Below are 20356 nucleotides of genomic sequence, written 5' to 3'. Positions count from 1 at the left end.
TCTGCATTATTCTACCTAAAATACAATGGGAAGGAAATCAGGCAACTAAGCACTTGAAAGTGGAGACTTCAGCTCATAATAGCTGTAGTACTTAAGCGTCAGTACGATAAAGGCAGAGAGGAGTGGATGAAAGGCTGAGGGTTTGAAAAATTATAGGTATCTGAAACTCTGAACAGGTACTTTGCTATCTACAAAAATAGTAATGGGTAAAAAATAATGTAGAACAGAGAAGACTCTTACTGATTTATCAGAGAAAGAACTGTCTGGAGCAGGGAGGGGTACTAGAAGAGCTCAGACTGTGAACTTTAAAAATACCATTTCCTACAAAGAGGCGCCAGGATTCCTTAGAAAAATGGTTGATTCCAGATTTGAGGGACAAGATGAGATGAGTCTGGCCATGCTACCCAAGACTAATAATGGGTCATGTCAAAAGGATACAGGAAATGACATAAAAAGCCTCCCACTGGCCTAAAATGGAGCGACCTATGCATCAAAGAGAATAATGCTGGCAATGAATTAAAACACTTCGAATATAAAAATCAATGTGTTCATAATATTAAAAAGAAAACCTCATTAGCTACCACTGGAGGTTGCTAAGACACCAACTCATTCTGGAAATAATGAATTAGGGAAAAAAATCAAACATTAAAGTAAAAATGACTGCAATCTTCCTCTCTTGCTCCCCTCCTCAAGGGTAAGAAAAAAGAAGGGAGTGGAAACAAAAACTGTTTTTAAAAACTTTAAACTTTAAACTTTAATTGAGAAGGCTGGGATCAGGGGGACAGATCTGCCTGGCAGTCAAGGGAACAGGCTTGGGTGGGGAGGGCCCGAGGCAAGTTAAATCTCAATTCAGGAATGGAAAGGAAAGAGATAATAGCTCTACAATCTCTTGAGCAGAGGCAGAACACAGAGATTAAGAACTAGGACTCTAGAGTCAGACTCCTTGAGGTCAAATCTAGGCTCTGTCCCTTGCTAGCTATGTGTGTGACTTTGGAAGTTTCCTAACCCCTTCCGAGGTATCTCATTTTCTCGTCTATAAAATACGAATAAATATTATCTTCTTCAAAGAACTGTTGTGAGAATCAATGAGTTATCATGTTACTTATTATAATTAATATGGAGCTCCGTATTAGAATGAAATAGCTTTGCAAACTCTAAAGTACTAGACAATATTATTGCTTATCTTTTATTTTTAATCTTTTTTTTTTAACCTAAAAAACTTTTTAAAATTACACTAAGAAGAATTCTGTCAGTCTGGTGGCAGAAGGTAAAGGCAGATGTCCAAGGCGGGTGAGAGCGGAAGTATGACCACCAGTTAGAGAAGCGAAGGTAGAGGAGGGAACAGGCAGAAGGAGCAATCAGCATATAAAGTCACATCTTAAATCTGGAGCTGAAAACCTCTCTTCGACTTGGGTTTCCTCTGAGAAGAATCTCATTCCTCCCTATAGTAACCAATATAGTTTACTAAGCGTCAGTAAGACAATCAAGGTGAGTTACACAGAAATATCTACAGATATAATATCAGGTTACGTCCTACCCCTGTATATGTAAGAGTTATGATCTGCAAAATGTTCTAAGATAAATCAGCTTGATGAATAATAAAAAGCTTTATTACTCACAACACATAAATATAACCACACATGAGCTTTATTAGGAAAAAAGGTAACATGCTTGTCTTTGCTATAATCATCCAAAGTTTAGGAACAATCTGTAAAGTTTTTTTAAATCAAGAATTATTCTAGTGCAGGTAACAGGAACTATATTAAATTTCATTTCTTCAAACTTTAACATGCCTGCTGAGATAAATATGGGCAGATGGAGAGCTTAGTTAGTATCTCTATGGACACAGATTAATTTTCAGAGGCAGAAATGTCAAATTCAAAGGAAATAATGAAAGTGGTGAATAAAGCAGCAGATATGTTTGGCCTAGAAGATTAATAACAATTGAACCAGGTACAGAGCCCCAGCAACAACTCTTCAGAGAAATGCTGCTCAAATAAATGGATGTTTCCACCTCTACATCACTCATCAGGAACAGTAAGTAAATGAAGCAAAGATACTTATAAACAAATCTGGTCATCAATCTGACAACACTTAAGTTCTTGTTTTATAAAAGTGGAAGGACTGCTTAGTTATAACTTACCAAGGTTACATTGCAGGTTAAGTCTCAATCAAAGACATTATTAACAGTGACACCTTGTACCATGATTGCTACAGAAAAGATGCTCATTTTGTTGAATGAACAAATGAATGGACAATAAATGAATAAATGGTATGGCTTCCTGCAGTGCTTTCCAAATTACAAGTCATAACCCACAGCATTATGACTAGCATTTGTAGAATAAAATAGAAAATATCAAAGTGCATCACATATAGTAAAGGTAAAATACAATGAAACATTTCTTTCAATTAAAGTATGTGCATTTGGGAGCTGGCGTGTACATATGTGCAGTGGAGCAGTGGATCACAATGCACTATGGATCAAAATGTAAAAAGTCTGATATACATTGACTTGGTGGTTAAAAGGGCTTTGATAGAATTTAACATTATTATTCAACCCTTAGCAAACTAGGAATAGGAAAAAACTTGTTTAATATGATAAAGATTATCTGGGGAAACTTCTAACCAAATGTCATACTTAATGGTAAATGCTTTAAAAAAAGAATGAAAATAGCAAAGATACTTAAGAAAAACAAAGATTTGATCCACTACATATAAGTATTCATTTTAAAGCTATAGTAATAAAGAAACCTTGTATTGGCTCAAGGATAGACAGACCAAGGAACTAAATGGAGAATCCTACAACATAACCATGCGTACATAAATATTTAATTTATGTTAAAGGTGGCACTGCAAAGCAGTGAGAAAAAGACAAGCTTTTCAATGAATGGTGTTAAGACAATTAGATATCTATATGGGAAAAAAAATGAAACTTGATCTTAGCTCACACCATGAAAATATTTAATTCCAAGGAGACTGAAGACTTAAGTATCAAAGGCAAAATAATATTCCTCCAAGAAGATAATAAAGAAGAATATCTTCATGATCTTGGGTTAGGAAGAGATTTTTAAAATAGAACACAAAAAGTAGAAAGGAAAGCACTAAAATTGGATTACATTAAAATAAAGAACTTTAACTGAAAAGGCAAGCCACAGCTTGGGAGAAAGTAGATGCAATATACACGACCTACAAAGAACTCATACCTCAAATATAGAAAACTCCTCTCCATCAATAAGGAAAAAGGAACCCTGCACAAAACTGGGCAAGAGACCTGAATGACTATTTCACAAAGGAGGCTATCCACATAGTCGATATACTTATGAAAAGATGTTCAAATCCATTAGTTATATAGGACATGCAAATAAAAACCACAATGACATTCTATTACACATCCATTGGAATGGCTAAAAATAAAAAATAAAAGATTTCAAGTTATGGGGGCAAGTTGGAAAGATTAATTTTCATATACTTTTAGTAGAAGTTTTTATTGGTACAACTACTATGGAAAACAGTGTGTCATTATTAAAATTGAAGATATACCTACTTTTTGACCCATTCCGAGGTATCCACCCAACAGAAATTCGTGCTCATGTGTATTAGGAGACATATTAAAATTAATCCAAATATTCATCAACATTGCTATTAATAGTAGAATTCATACAATGCAATACAAGACAGTAGTAAAGTTATTTAAATTACTGTAACAACACAGATGACTCATATAGTATTGTGTAAAAGAAGCCAGAAAAAAAAATAACTGTAGGATTCCATTTATATTAAATAAGTTAAAATGAATCAAACCAGGCACAGAGAGGAAAGAGATACACAAGTAAGAGACTGCTGGGGTGGAGATGTACTTTTGGATCCTGGCAATGTTCTACTTCTTGACTTGGGAGGTGCTAGCTTTATAGTAGTCTATTAAGCTATAAATTTGTGTTTTATGTACTTTTCTCTCAGTGTTATATTTCACGATAAAAAAGTTAAAAAAGAAAAAAAAAAAAAAAGCCCGCAGAGCACGTCAGAATAGGGAAATGACATCAGCAATGGCAAAAGGAAGGAAAACAGGAGTAAGGTGTTTTTGAGGGAACTAGACAGGATATTAAGTAGAGAGAGCTTACAGAGGAATGGTCAGAGATAAGTCTAGAAAACTAGTTTGGAATAGATTACAATAGATTTTATCCTACTAATAAAGGCTCCTGAGATTTTTAAATAGAGATGTGTCTGGATCAAAGTAGTATTTTAGAAATATTAATCTCATAAAGATGTGCAGGTTGCAACAAAATGGATTGCATGGAGATCTAGGTAACTCGAATGGTAAGGAATGGCTGACTGGAAGTGAAAAGAAAGTTTAGGGAGCCAAGAGAGGGCTTCCTGACGGACTACATTCCAGGGGGGTAGGGAGGAAGGAACAGGAAAGTGTCAAAAATGAACCTGAGGTTCTAAAGCAAGGTGGCTGTGAGAAATGTGGTATCACTAATAGAAACGAGGAAAAGCAAAATGCTGAGCAAGGGACAGAATCAATGGCTTTAGTTTACGAAAGGATGATGGGTGAGTCAAGCAGAAATATTCCAAAAGCAGTTATTTAGGGGACAATGGTGAAGGCTAGAATGAAGGATCTGGGAGTCATCAACACACGGAAGAGCTGAGCTATGGCAACGTATCAGAACTCCAACGGGGGAGAAGTGTGGGAAAACGGCAGCAGGACGAAACCAAGATATAGAAAAAGGGAAGGTCAGAAGCTGGGGAAGGACAGTGAGATGACACGATCAAAGAAGAAATAGGTGGCCTGTAAATCCATGATTATGGGAAAGATAAGGGACAAAAGGATTTCACAAAGAAGAGAGCACTGTCAAAAGTGTGCAGGTCCAAAGTGTGAGGATTAAGAAATGGCTTAAAAGCCACTGCTCAGAAAAGTTTCAGTGAACTGGTTAGAACAAATAGCATACTGAGTTAAAAACAGGTGCGTGCTAAAGAAATGAAATTTGTAGTTTATTGAGTAGTATCACGCCATTCGAATGACAGAGAAATATTTTATAGGAAAAAGCAACAGAGGTAAGCAGATTTTTTTTTTTTAACTAGGAGAGATTCATATGCATTTAAAAACAAAGGCTTTTTAGAGAATGAACTATAATCCAGACATACTTTCAAAATAAAAACTTGCATGAAAAATAAAAAAAGTTCATCATTTAAAATTTTCTTATGTATTTTGTTATAACTAATAAAAAGGTAAAATTACTTGCCCCGGGTCAGAAAAGTAAAGTGATTCACCCAGGGTCACAGAGTGACAAAGTCAGTGATGGAGCCGAGTTTCAACCTTACTACTTTTCCAAAGACACACTTTCCATTCTACCACACTGCCCGCTATGGCTGGGCCGGGGAGAGGATGGCATGTGTCCGATTTGAGCATCAGTGCTGCTGCCTTTTTTTTTTTTTTTTAAACCAAAGCTACAACAGAAATCTATGAAACAAAGAACCAACTAGAGGTATTCTTACCATCCTGTGAGTGAATACCAAGTACCTTTATATTAGCAACCGAATTCTACTTTAATTTGGTTAAATACAGACCAAAGTCTGTTACCAAAAATGCGTTTCTCTCATACCTGCTCTCAGCTCTGCTGTTAACAGAAATGCCTCCCCTACCCCAAGAAGGGTATTTTACCCATTCCAAGGAATCAGGTTACACAAATTACATTTGGAGACTGATTTTTATCAAAACCTGCTTTTCAGATTGTGATGAAGGCCAGATTTAGGAAAAGGAGAGTATACAGCTGCTCACTTGACCAAAATTATACTGACAACTAAGGCATTCTGGAACTTGCCTGGCTAAAGGGTATTTAAAACAAAGGGGATCTGTTTCTGCTGGATAACTGGTTCCAAGTCTCTGATCAGCTGCACATTCTAAGTACTGATTCCACTCCGTTTCATCGATTGCCACCATCTGAAGTGAAGGCCTCAGGTGGTGTGGCAGAATTTAAATTAGAAATAGGTACCCTCGAAATTTCATTTGCTAACAGAATTTAAACAGAAGTAGATAAAAATCTTAGCCTTTCTCTTCTACTCATATACTATGGCTCCTCTAATGCACATAACACTATAAAAATCCATTTCCAAAGGCTACCCATGGAAGTTCCTTGGGGGATATTTCTAAAAAGTGACATCCGTTGGATGAAAACAAGTGAGCAACTCATGAGATTGGTGTGGACTGAATGTTTGGGAGTTATACTTACAGGTCACTGAAAAAAGATGAAAAACACAAAAGGAAATGTAACCACCATTAACGGCTTACGCCTGGAAACAAAGATGAAATGGTTCACAAATTACCATTAGCTGAAGCCACAAGAAACAAATCCAGGGAAAATGCTACCCCGACACTCAGCAGGTGGAGGCAAAAAAATCAAAATTCAGACCACAGCCCCCAGCTCCTTCCTCCCTCTTTTATATGTAGGAATTTTTGAATTAAGAATCAACTTTCTATTTGTGATTAAAAGTTTTCATATTCATGCAAATTTAGATTTTCCAGTTGGGGAAAAGAATCTGCAAATCTGGGGTTAGTCTGATTTGAATTGTTACTGGGAACATTTAAGGATTCCTTGTTCATTTAGGAAAAATAGGGTTGGTTGAGTCTGAGGAGTCTTCTCTAAAAAATAGATATAAATATACAGATATCTGATTACCAGATATCCTGGACCCACAAACTACAGCTCTAACAGACAAGGGTTTTGAAGTTGGAAGTATAAAGTAGGCACTGATTCACTAATAATACTTCTTACTTCAAATCATCTCCTGACATTTATTAGTTGATAACTATTTGGGGGCTCCTCTGTGTCCTTCACATACCTCACAGTAGTGGAGAAAACAGACATTAATCCCATAATTTCAAGAGCAATCAATACCAAACTAGAAAGAGAAACTATAGGTGGGCATAGAGAAGTGAGTAATTCTAGAGCTAGATAGGAAAGCAGAACAAAATATTTTGTAGAAGAGGCGTCACCTGAACTGGGCCTTAGAGTAACAGTACATCAAAGGGAATTTCGGCCAGTATAGGCAAAGAAACTTGCTGGCTGTAGGTATTTAGATGTGTTGTAGGAGTGCAGTATTTGAGGCGGAGGGAGCTGAGGAAGGCCTCCATGAATGCTAGAACATGCATCCTGCACTTAGAAAGACTTGACAGGCTCCGCTCCATAGGGAGGCTGTAGGCATGCGTGAGACTGCCAGAGACCAGGGTATGCTGGGAGAGCAGTCTGTAATAGATACCTCTGGGGGCTGTCCGCTCACTGTCACCAATCCTCTTTCCTTTGGAAACAGCCACTTCCCTGCCTGTGAAGCACTAGGTTTACACTGCCCAGGCAAGTTGGTGGGAACTAGGACAGAGACTGGCTACTGCTATCTGGACTGAAAGAAGACACTGGCCCAAGTTGGTTCGATGAAATTCACTGTTCCCAAGATTCTATAATGGGGACACAGGGACTGCTAGCTTCTCATGCAACTGGAACTGTGAACGTGACCAGTGAGATGGCCTTTTTCTAGAAAAGCAGAGGATGTGTGTCTATGTGGTAGTGGCTGCGATGGGGGCTGCGGATGAAGTGAAGCAGAGGGTACTACACCACTTCACAGCGATCGCTAGGGCTCCCGAAACCTAAATATAACTCCCTGTAACAACAACACACTGGTCTTGTTTCGACCTGTGGACACCGACCAACCTGAACAAGCCTGCTCCCTCACCTTCTTCCGCCAAGAGTTTCACAGCCTTTACAGTTTAATACCTCTAGTCCCAACAAATGACTTTCACAGTATATCATTTCCAATCCCCTTTATCACAAAGGTCAACTGCCTTCTCCTCTGGACATGTTCCCGCTTGTAAGGATCATATGGAAATATGATGCTCAGAATCAAATGTAACTTGAGGAGTACAGAACAGAGGGGGAATCTCTGCTCCCTGCTCCCTTTCGTATACTGTTTTTAACACATGCAAATTGGGTTTATGGCCTTTAGGGCAACTGTAGTGTATCTGTGAAAGTATATACTCTATGACTACATAAAACACAGTGGATTAATATTACTGATTGGTCCTGCGTGTGTGGTAACTCAAACCTCTGTCTTTTTCATGTTTTGCTGCTAAGCTGCCTCATTCACATCCTGTAATGGTAAGCTGGGCCTTGGCACCAAACATGAGACTTCGTTCATTGCTTTGTTTGAGTCATCCTGATGTTCCTGCCTATTAAGGTGATATAAGCTTTCCCTCCTAGCTTTGAGTCATCGATAGAAGCCCATGACCCACATTCCACATCTGTACCTCCAGCTTTTATGCAAAACTGGTGAGAATTAACCTAGGCTTTAGATCTTAGGCTGATCATTTTTCCTTGCATCAAAAAGCAATATAGTAAGTATAGTAATTTTTATATCGAAATTTGTTTTATTTTTTATATTTTTATATTTATACTTTCCCCCCAGTTGAGACATAACTGACATACAGCATTATATAGTTTAAGATGTATAGCACACTGACTTCACTCAACATATATTGTAAAATGATTACAAGTATAATAATGAAAAGGATGAGCTACAAAGTCAAACTGTCTGAGTTCGAATCTCAGCCTTTACATTTATTGAATGTATAACCATACTATCTCAGTTCCCTCATCTGTAAAATGGGGATAACACTAGAACTTACATATCTCAAGGCTACCGTGAGGACTGACTTAATACATGCAACGTGCTTAGTGCTGAGAACAGCTGATACATACACAGTGCCTGGCACACAGTAAATACTCAATAAGTGTGAACTGTTACTATTATCATATCATCACCATTTTGTCTCAGGATACCTATCAGTAAAATGAGGATAACGAGAGAAGTTCTCATGAGGACTAAATAGAATGTATGAGAAAGTGCCCCATATATTCTGAAGTTCAGGGTGCCTAGGAGGAAGGGTGGTAATTCACAGGAATGAGCTTCTAACTCTTGCATGCCTGGGCCCTGTTCGGCCAGGTACAGAAAATCACCTTCTTATAGTGGCTTCACATATCTAACTCTTTGCTCCCCTTCACATCTACCTAAGGTTTTAGAGAACCAAAATTTAGTGACCTTTTACAGTGGATTACCCTTGCCTTTTTTTTTGTTTGTTTACTTTTACTGTAATTATAAAGTCAAAAACAAAAGCCACCTCAGCTTTGGATCCCAGTTAGTTGAAATTTTAGCTGTGTGACAATCTCTCTGAGCGTGTTTCCTCACCTTTAAAGGACTGTTATGAAAATGAAGAGATTAAAATATGTAAAAGACAAAGAGTACCGGAATGAAGATATGGATCGACAAATTTAGTTGTATTTTATCATGATTATGCTTATTATCTCTCCACCCAGGGCCATAGCTCTTTATAGAAATACACGAATTTGATAGGCTTTTATCAAAGAGGTGAAAATACAGTGTAATTTTACCAAACGGTTAAACCAGAGTTGTTAAAATATCCTTTAGGAAATATGTGTACACAAAATTGTCTTTTGAGTTTATTCCAAAGAGACTCCCAGGAACTCCTATTAGTGTAACTTGCAACTGTCAAAATCTTGTGCTTCCATCATCAGACTATTAGAAGTTGATCTGGCTACTGAAGATTTCAATGATAAGGATATCACTGACTTTTGAGGGTTGATGTGCTTGTTATGTATCTCGGTCATTTGTGACTTCTTTGATTATTTGCTGGTGGATTATGGAGTCATTAAATTTCAGAGCCAGAGGAGGCTTAAGGAATATAGTAGTTTCTTATTCTCCCTTACAGATGGAGAAACAGGTCCAGAGAATTAAAGTAACTTGCACCTTTTTGCATAAGTAATCTCTACATTACAGCTACCTCTACATTTCAATTGGCCTTTGTATGAGCTATGTATCTATAATACTCAATGGCTGCTATTATGGATGACATCAATTTGTATAGCAAATTCTCTATTCTAACAAATTGATGACATGGCAGAAATTGGGACTATTGAGGATTCATCATGAGCTACTTTCTGAAATTTTAATACCTGACTGAACATAGATGGACCCTCAGAATCCCTGAAATCTTTAAAATATACAGTCATGCACCACTTAACGACAGGGATATGTTCTGAAAAATGTGTCATTAGGTGATTTCATGTGTGTGAACATCAGAGAGCGTGCTTACACAAACCTAGATGGTATAGCCTGCTACACACCTGTGCAATATGGTACAGCCTACTGCTCCTGGGCTGCAAGTCTATACAACATGTTACTGCGCAAAACATGAGATTAAATCAGGCGCAAGAGAATATGATGCAATCAAGAAATACAGTAAACGAGATACATGAGGTTGCTGCCACAATAACATGGCAATACGTAAAATGTTTTACAGTACATTTTTTAATTCTAAGTAGAAAGGGTATACTATAAAATAACAATATACAAAGCACAGTATAGGCAGGAAATAAGCCAGTAACAGAGCTCGTTATTTTCAAATATTACATACTCTGCATAATTGTATGAGCTTTACTTTCACACAACTGGCAGCACGGTAGGTGTGTTTACACCAGCATCACCACCAACACGTGAGTAATGCATCGCACCACGACATTAACGGCCAGGACATCACTCACTACATGGTAAGAATTTTCGGCTCTATTACAATCTTTAGGGACTGCCACGCATCATATATGCAGTCTATTTTTGACCAAAATGTCATTATTATGTGCATGACTGTATATGTAAACTCTATGTGGACTAGCACTTTATCTGTCCTGATCACCTCTGGACCTATCCATGAAGCCTTACAAAGTGAAAGTACTCCAGAACATGTGCTGAATGAATGAAATTGGGAAAGCATCTGAATTCTTCCCTTTTTAAAACACTTTCCTCCCTTGGCTTCCAGAATACCACCCTCCCGGGTTTCCTACTTTCTCTCAATCCCCTAGTTTCTCAGTCTTTTTTATTAAGTACTTTTTGGAACTCCTGAATATTGGCATAACCCTAGGGGTTAGTCCTTAAAACTATTTTCTACCAACGGTCTCTCTTTAGATGACTTGGGCCTTCCACCTATATTGGGTAATTCAACAGAGCGTATGTTTAATCAAAAACCTCCCTTGCACTCCAGACTTCTATACCCAAATTGCCTATATAACGTTCCATTTGGCTTTCTAACAGGCATCTCAAAACTACGAAAATCAAATATAATTATAGATTCTACTCCTATTTCCTATTATCAACATGTTTCTTGGCTAATCTTCCCCCATCTTACTAACTAAAACCAATATCCATTAGTTGTTCAGCCTAAAATCTAAGAGTCATACCTAATCCCTTCACTTTTTTTAATATTCTGTCATCAAAACCATAAGCAAACCCTATCAATTCTCCCTTCAAAACAGATCTTAAATCTTCTCTCCACTTCTACTTCTACCAGCCCTAGTTTAAGCTACCATCTTCTCTCACCTGGATGATCACTCAGTCAACTAATGGTTTTTACTTCTCTTGGGCTCCCTACAATCAACTTTCCACTCCGTTCCACAGTGCGGTCAGAGGGATCTTTAATAATTCTTCTGTGCAAGAAGCTCTAATTACTTCTTCTTGCACATGAAATAAAATATATGGTCTACACATACCCCTGTGTGATCAGGCCCTAGCCTAATTCTCTGATCTCATCTAATTCTACCCTTCCTCCGCTTACAATGCCACACACTGGAAAGAATCCTTCTTCAGTGTCAAAGAGTAATACATATCTAGAGAGAGGATTATAGAGTGCTAAGTCACAGTACATCGATTTAGTTGCTTAACCTTCCTAAATTTCACACGGCACTGTAGAATTGTGAGAAAATCTCATGTCATAAAGTACAGGCTGGCTAGGAAAGAAAAGGCTGAGAGTTGTAAAAGGTTTGAGACATAAACTATAATTTTTGAATTACCTGGAAAATAAGCAAACCACTTCAATAACTAGAAATTGTATCCCTTTTCTATCTTCAGCCATTTAACTTTTGTAAAGAAAACTCATTAAAAAGGGACCTGCCTGTATGCAGAATATATAAAGAACTCTTAAACTTCAATACTAATTTTAAAAACACCCCAATTTAAAAAAATTTTAAAAATTTGGACACTTTGCTTAAGAGGCTATGTGGCTGGCAAAGAAGCATTTGCAAAGATGTCAAACATCATTAGCCACTAGAGAAATGAGACACCACTACATACTAGGATGGCTAATATTTTTAAATGATAATACCAAGTTGTGGTGAAGATCTAGAGCATGCCAAGTAAGAATGTAAAATGATCCAACCACTATAGAAAACAGTTTGGCAGGCTCTTATAAAGTTAAACATATGCTTATCATGTGACCCATCAAGTCTAATCCCAGGTATTTATTATAAAAAAAATAAAATTTTAGGTTCACACACAAACTTGTGCATGAGTATTTATAGCAGTTCTAGTACTATTCGCCCCAAATTGAAATAAACTAAATATCTTTCAAGGGGTAAATGGATGAACAAACATCAATAAAAAGAATGAACTATTGATACGTTAACAATCTGAATAAAGCTTAAAGGCACTGTAACGAATGAAAGAAGCCAGCTTCAGAAGGTCACGTACCGTCTGATTCCATTGATATAACGTAGTCAGGAAGACAAAATTACAGTAGCAGAGAACAGATCAGTGGTTGCTAGGGGGTTAGGAGTGAGGGGACAATATTAGCACAAAAGCATAGACAGCATCAGGGAGTCTGGGGTTAATGAAACTGTTCTGTACCTTGATTTTAGTCGTGGTTACACAAATCTATATTTACACAAATCTATATTTACACAAATCTATATTTACAGAACTTCCCACCCCCTCAAATACCCTCAATTTTACTGTATGTTAATTTTTAAATGTGATAAAATACAGAAGCACCTAATACTTCCTATCCGACATTAGTACAGTGCTTTGGCCACTAAGTCATCAACATTTCAAAAAAAAAAAAAAAAAAAAAAAACACAAAAGAAAAGAAAAGAAAGAAAGAAACTTTCGGTCTAAACTAGGGAAAAAGTCTGGGTAAGACATTTAAACTCTATTTCTCCACTCCTTAAAAAAATACAACGGACTGCAACCCTGTTAAGGACAGTCCTCCAGAGCACGGATGGCCTCCAGGCAGAGTGTAAAACTTAAAACCCTTTAGCCAAGGCCTCTCCCTCTGTAGGACCTGACACTTGTAGCAAGGATGAGCAAGGCTACTGCATGCTCGTCCTCAGTCCAGCAGCAGTGTCCAATCCTCCAGCTCTGAGGAAGACCTATGTGCCTTTAGAGCAAAGTGCACTAACCTCCTCAATATATTTGCGAGGGGAGGACAGGAACATGAAGAGGGCCCTCTTCTGCTCAACAAGGGTAGGCGCCTCCATTCACAGACCAAACCCCTCTCTAAGGTCTCTCTTGCATCTGGAACCAACCTGCCCTTCTGTCCTCTTTGAGCCTTATAACTCACCCCCTACCCTGTCGGTTTGTTTCATGTTGTCATGCCTTTGTTTATCCTGCTCCTTCTCCCTGGGAGACCCTTTCCCACTTTACCATCCTGACAAACATCCACCAATCTCTCATGATACCTTCTTGGTTGAAGCCTAACCTGACAGCCCAAACACAAATGAGCACTTCTACCTCTGCACACCTCTGTGCCCTCCAGGATTGCTAACACTGTGCCTCCAACAGTTTGCTGCACTTATTTATTAATCTCCCTCTACCAGATTCTATGCACCCCCCACAGGGCAGGACAAGATTTTTTTTTGTATCTCTAAAATATACCAAGCACAGAGCAATGACCAGTGAATGTCAGTTGAGTCAGTGAGTAGTGTAGCTTCTCTACTTGCAAATCAAAGGGCACAGTTTATAAAAACTCCAGGCAACAAACTAGTAGGCCAGCCCAGAAACCTTGTGCCAATGCTCGAAGCTTAGAATCCAGCTCCTTAGGTCCCTGCCCACTTCTAAGGTCCTAGTGAAAGAGAGACCAAAGCTTTAAGTGAAACCATATGTTCTAAGGGTTGGAAAATGTAGCTGCCACACTGCATTACCAAAAGACCACTTTCTCCAGAACTGTGATCAGATTTAGTACCATGGGCCCAGAACTCAGACATGTACATTAGTGGAGACTCTCATCCTATTGGTCAAAAAGTGCTTTTGTTAACTACTTCCACGTGCAAAATGATGTTCGGAGTAAGTGCCGAAGTCTCTCTGCATTCATTACTAAGGCTACAAATTATGAAACTTAAGCAGCGCACGTGAGCACTCTTACATACATTACACTCCCATGGTTTAATGATGCAGCCATCGGAACCCGAGAGTGCCGCTTCCCCGACATGCCGGATCAGTCCTTTCACAGAACTAGCACTCCTTCCCCTCTCCTCAGATTCCCTGGGCATTCACCACTCTCCTAATTTTGTAAGGCTGATGGTTGGTGGAAATAACAAAGAAACTGAGTCCAAATATTTTTCAGCATATGACCTATGAACTTTTTGTACTAAAGCTATTCTACAGTGGGTAGTTTTTCTCTAGTATCAGATTGGTAACCTCATGGCAAATGTTTTCGTGTGCAAGACTCCAAAAGGCATGTGGGTATTAGAAGAGGGGCTGAAAGAGAATTAATTTCTATGCATTCAAAAGGAACCTAGAATCCTTAACAGTACAATGTGATGGTCGGGTTCTTATAGTACCATTTTATAACAGGATGTGGTTAAAACAATGGATGGCTGGACTATATCCAGTGACAGGAAAAGATACCAATTGTGACACATCATCATCCCTAACACCCCTCCCCTATCCTGCCCCCAACCAAATAAAAAAGGTGAGGGTGGTAGATTTTCTTGTCAGCAGCAATTAACAACTATCTCATGGCAAACTTAAAAAGCAAAAAACAAGACTCCATGAGAGTCTGTGTATGTAAACATACTCTTATAATAATGACAATAGCCAAGATTTCAAGACTAGCACTTACTGGGTGCCAAGTCTTTCATTTACACCTCTCTTCTTTCCACACTGACTCATGTGCATGTTTTGCAATTAAATAGCCACTGTGATGGTGTTTATTTTTTCTTTTTTTAAAAATGTCCCAAACATACATTTGTTGTAGAGCAGTAATTTAATAAACTGCAATTGACATTCAATAAGTTACACATAGCTTAGCTCCTTTGAAAAGCAAAGCCAGGTTGCTGTAGCCATCACGCTGAGAGAACATGCTGAATGAAACTTCAGCAAAGGAAAACTTTTTGCTAACAGCGAACAGGATGCTAACAGAGAACCAGAGAAACTGAGGTACAGAGTTTCCCCACACCTTTGCCAACTTCAGTGCAGGACTCTATTTTTACTATGTTCAGAAAAATATTTGAAAATTTTATTTTGCAGCCAGACATCTGGAAGAATAAAAATGTTTTAAGAAATACCTGGCAAACACAGTAAAATATATATATATATATATATATATATATATATATATATATATATATATATATATATATATAAAACAAACCCCACTGCCAGTTTTGAATAATGCTTTGGCAGCCAAATGTTCCTCCTTTCCCTGTAATTACCTTCAAAAACTCTTATGTTTTAAGTGATGAATAGTTAGTATCTGTTAAGCAACATTAAAATTATTTTTCCCTCTTTGTAGTTCAAAAGGGGAGCTACAGTTCAGGTAAAGAATTATATCTGATTCACCCATGTTCCCAGGGCTTAGAACACGGTAAATGCTCAATGAATGTTGGCAACATAACTTATAATTTTATACAGAACGATCAGAATAATGAGCCACTGATATAAGCTCTGAAATCCCAAAAGACTGAAGACTCAAAAGTTAAGCAGAGTAATGATTAGAATGCTAACAATAGTCCCAACTTTACCACTTCATGGTAAAGCTTCTAACAAGGGGCTATTAAGCCTGGCCATAGCAATTGTCTTGGCATCTATTTATCTACCAAAACACGTGGAAGGAGATAAGAGTAACTTGACTATCCTTCTTGTCCTGATTATGATTTAATCTGTGTGCTCACTTAAAGCTCATCCCCTCTTCTTTTTCATGCAATCAACACAATTGTAAAAGACTCTTAGGGAAAGGCCACATATTTTGCAAGGACCCACTCATTACTAAATATTTTCCTTTGCCCAGGAATAGCATAGCAATTCCTTGTAGCAGAAGGCTCAGCAGCTCGCATCACTAGTTATACAGCATTTTTGAGGCTGAATTTCCAAAGGGCCCATCCCCGATTGCTGCCCACTGAATGGAGGCATTCTCTGGGGACTTTTCTACTTGGAATATAAACAGCACCAGCCACAAGCTCACCCCAAAATCCTCTCCTTTCTTATCTCCCTAAATTGCTACTCTATAAACCCATTTCAATTACAAGGCATATTAAACATGTGCTGGGTACTGTGACAGAGGTGCTCTTAATTCCTATAGCAACCCTGAGAAACTGCTATTACTATCCCCTGTTGTACATATGAGGAAATTGAGGCTCACAGAGGTCAAGTGACTTGGCCAAGTGACAGAGTCAGGCTGCTCAGGTTCTTTCCCCAACACTGGGAATTCTGTCGCAAAGCAATGGATGCAGCCAAGTTTTTATGAGCCATCTGGGCAGCAGGGGACGAGTTCTTACATACAGACCAAGCGATCTGCTCAGAGGCTATGGAAGTGGCAGCAGGTTTTATTTTTGTTTTCGTTTGGTTTGGTTTGGTTTCAATGGCTAAAAACTCCTACAGGAATTCTGATTGGCCCCAAAGACAATCCACCACGGCCCACCAGCCCGTTGACTTCTGACCTTCCATGCTTCTCATTCTAATTAATGCAAGGTCCTTGGATCACACTGTGAGCATCAAGACCCAGTCAGAGTTAGCAATGACCTTTACATCTATCGGTCCTTTCAAAATATGTAAAACAGCTGTGCGTTGAGAACGCCCCCCCTCCCAATTCTCAACCTTGAAATCTGAGTAGATGCATTTTTCCTGATTATGCTGTTTTTAGCAAGTCTTTGGGACATGACTTTTTATGTGTCTAATAAATATTTGAAGAGTGGCTTATTTTTCAATTTCTTAAGCAAACCTCTAAGGCATGCAAAAAGAAGATTCACATAAATGGAATGATTTCTTTGTCTTAAAAAGAAACCTCAGGGTCAGGGAAGACAGAGAAAAGAGAATGACCTGAAAAATTCGGGGGACAGGGAGAATGTTTGGCTTCCATACTTGTGCCTCTGATATGCTTTCGTTCTCCCACCTCATTTAAGGATGCTAAATCACACATGATTGCAGCGATGTTTGTGTGTGAGAATGACAAAAGCAATGGGCTAAAATCCCAACCTCATCTTGAACCCTGAAGACTTTTATGGCTTTTCCTTCACTAGGCCCTCCCCCTAAAGCACATTAAAGACCACATTGTTCAAAAGGGTCATGGTAGGTTTCATACCCTATTTTAATACAATGTAAATGGTAACTGAACTTCCAAGTTTTGTTAGTAATATTTGAATCTCTTTGGAAAATGCCCATTAAAGGAACTGATCCTTTGGTTTAAATATTAATGCAAAGTTATAATGTATCAGAGAGGCAAAACAATGGCATCAAGGAGGCACTGTTCGTGATGATTAAGTTAGATTTTCTTTTTATACATCATTTTCCCCAGAAAAAGGGTATAGATTAGACATGGGTTTAAAATATCCACATGACCTTGTAAAGTGGCTAAGTATTCTGTTGAGCCTCAAAACTGTCCCGAAGAATATGTCAGGTCTCAACTCAAGAAGCATAAAGTAAATTAAATGTAGGGCTCATTTCAAACGCAGGTCTTTCCCCATCCTCTTCATTCAATTTGCATGTTTGTGAGTCACGTTATGTTATGGTCTCCTAGTTTGGTTTTGCATTGATTTCTGGAAGACTTTAAACTTGGAGAAGGAATATGAGAGGTTCTTTATAATTCTATTTGCCACAGCTGTTACCATCAGTTGTCACCAATACTTTGGGGGTTTAGTGGAAGTGAGGCGGCAATGACTCCATTACTCTTTCCAACTGCCATAAAGAATTTGCATTATAAAAGTACCTACTGAATTACTGCCTTAGTCCACTGAAAAAGGATACAGTAAAACGAGAATGTTACAGTTAGGCTTGGGAAAGGGGAATTCAAAAAATGAAAATCTGGGCTGGAATAAAAGAACAACAAACCTGGCAGTACTTTGAAAATCGTAATTTCATTGGTGGAACTGCTAATTTGCCTAGGCTCAAGCATTTCTGTTTAAAACCCATATAACATGCATTAAGATGTGGCATGCTATCACAACTTAAGTGCATTTTAAAATAAGACGTATGATTTCTGTATATTTCTTGGTTTAAACAAGCTCTTGGTATGTTAATACCAAGAGCATCTGTTTAGCTCGGTTGAACTTTCAAGAGCCAATACCAGCTGTTGGGGGTGGGATTTCAAACATGTGTTACTCAAATACTAACCAAATTTTGGTTTTTTCATTCTCTTAATGATGCCTCCAACACCAACTGGGTAAAGCAAACGTTAGAATAAAAAAGAAAGAAGGGAAGGAAAAACGAAAGAAAGAAAAAAGATTACTCAATGCTTTGATGCATGTGACTAAGACCAAAATGATCACTCTCTCCAATTCAATACAGTATTAGCATGAGGACAAAAGGCGTTTAAAAATCAATTTGGAGTTATTTCTAGTGGGGGCTGCCTTATCCTACCTAGCAAGCTGAGAAATGAGACTACTCCCAACATTATAAGGGCAATTGTAAGTATTTTTTTCTCCTTTCAGAGCAATCTGATTTCCGCGAGGAATTCATTTGGTTGGTATTGTTTTGGTTTTAGGTGTCTGTCCTGCCAGGCAGGGGCTGTGCACACGGGCTGCTGCCTCTATCTTGAAGTGTGCACAATGGCCTCTCTTGCGGCTTGCTCTCTGTTATTGATCCTTACAGATGCTCCAAGGCCCTTCCCCCACCTTTCTCCAAATCCCAACCCCCCATTCTGAAAGATAGCTTAAGAAATAAGACTTCCTGCCTAGCGACTGGCAGGGCTGAAAGACCAGATTGTATGACTCCACAGATCAGGCCTGCCACAGTGAAAGCTTGAATAGAGTTAACCCTCTGTGAACTAAAACAAAACATTTGTATACCCAGCTGTGACAAAGGTTAATTTAAATGGACAAGGGCCCAATATCTAAAACCAGGCAACGCTTTTTTACAGTAGCATTTTCGCTGGTCTCTTTTGTAAGTAATTTGATTTTGCTTTTTAAGCTTCCAAAGGCCCCTTTCAGCTGGGATAATTCATTTTGCTTTACCAGAATTTTATATAAAATACTCAGGTGAAAATTTTAAAATTCACTCCTTGTTTTGTAGAAGTTCTCGTTTGAGTACCATAAGTTATTTTCTGCCATTGAACAGCTAAGAAAAAACAAAGTTTTAATACTTTAATTAAATAAGCACCGAGGGAGGACTTTCTGTTCAAACTTTTTTTTCTCTTTCAGAACCTGTGGTCTATATATCACTGAGAGATTCAAGCGGGTTGAAAAAAAGCCAAATGCTGCAGAGCTAACCCTTCCAAACTCCTCTCGCCGCTGCTCCGGTATCTCTGCCCAGCCCCGAACTCCTGTTCCAATGGATCCGGAGCCGATCTTACTTCTTAAACTACAACTTTCTGGAAAAGCTAGTATATCCAGAATAGTTTAACAAAGCATTTCTGGGTATACTAAGGAAACAAGAGGAAGCTCTTCAAGATTTAAAAAAAAAAGAAAAGTAATAACAGGTCTTACATGTAATCGATCATTTCTACGAACTTTGTTGTTCCTACTAATTTACAATAAAAACCAGTGAAGTGATTCTGGCATATGAGGTGCTGGGGAAGAACATATTAGGGAGCATTAACATAAAGCGTTACTAGAAAGAAGAAAGTTACGAAAGGGGTCCCACCCGCTAGTCCGTGCGTCCTCAGAGTGAGAACGAAGCTGCAAAGCTGCCTGTGGCAGATGTTAGCCATGCTGCAAGGGGCTGGGAAACTTTCCCAGGACTAGCTGTTTCATAGGTTAATGCCCTAGAAATCTACCAACTGCCTAAAAGAGTTTGAAACTCTTCCGGCTATAACTCTTAAAGCTGATATACTTTATGAACACAGCAAACAAATAGAGCGGATCTTTAATACTAAGATTCATTGTCTAGCTCTTTCTTTAGCTGTGTCTCTCCTGGCCCAAATAATAAAGTTGCGGGGCACTGGGATTTCTCACACGAGGAAGAGCCTATCTCCAAATATACACTTTGCAATACTAACTAGTTGATGTTAATGAGAACGAGAGAAAGAGAGAGAGGGAGAGAATATTTACCCATTTTAAAAACGGCCCACTTAAAAAGAAATTAGCAATGGCTTAGTCTT

The 20356-nt window shown here is 38.4% G+C and overlaps 1 protein-coding gene across 4 annotated transcripts in view; it reads right to left on the bottom strand.

The window, feature by feature from the left end:
• Positions 1 to 20356, bottom strand: part of NR6A1 (nuclear receptor subfamily 6 group A member 1) — a 183938-nt gene that overhangs the window by 33926 nt on the left and 129656 nt on the right. The window lies entirely within an intron of this gene.

The sequence above is a fragment of the Rousettus aegyptiacus genome, unplaced genomic scaffold, assembly GCF_014176215.1.
Source record: "Rousettus aegyptiacus isolate mRouAeg1 unplaced genomic scaffold, mRouAeg1.p scaffold_m13_p_3, whole genome shotgun sequence".
NCBI lineage: Eukaryota > Metazoa > Chordata > Mammalia > Chiroptera > Pteropodidae > Rousettus > Rousettus aegyptiacus.
The sequence above is the reverse complement of the archived record's forward strand: the minus strand, read 5'-3'. Positions and strand labels throughout refer to the sequence as shown.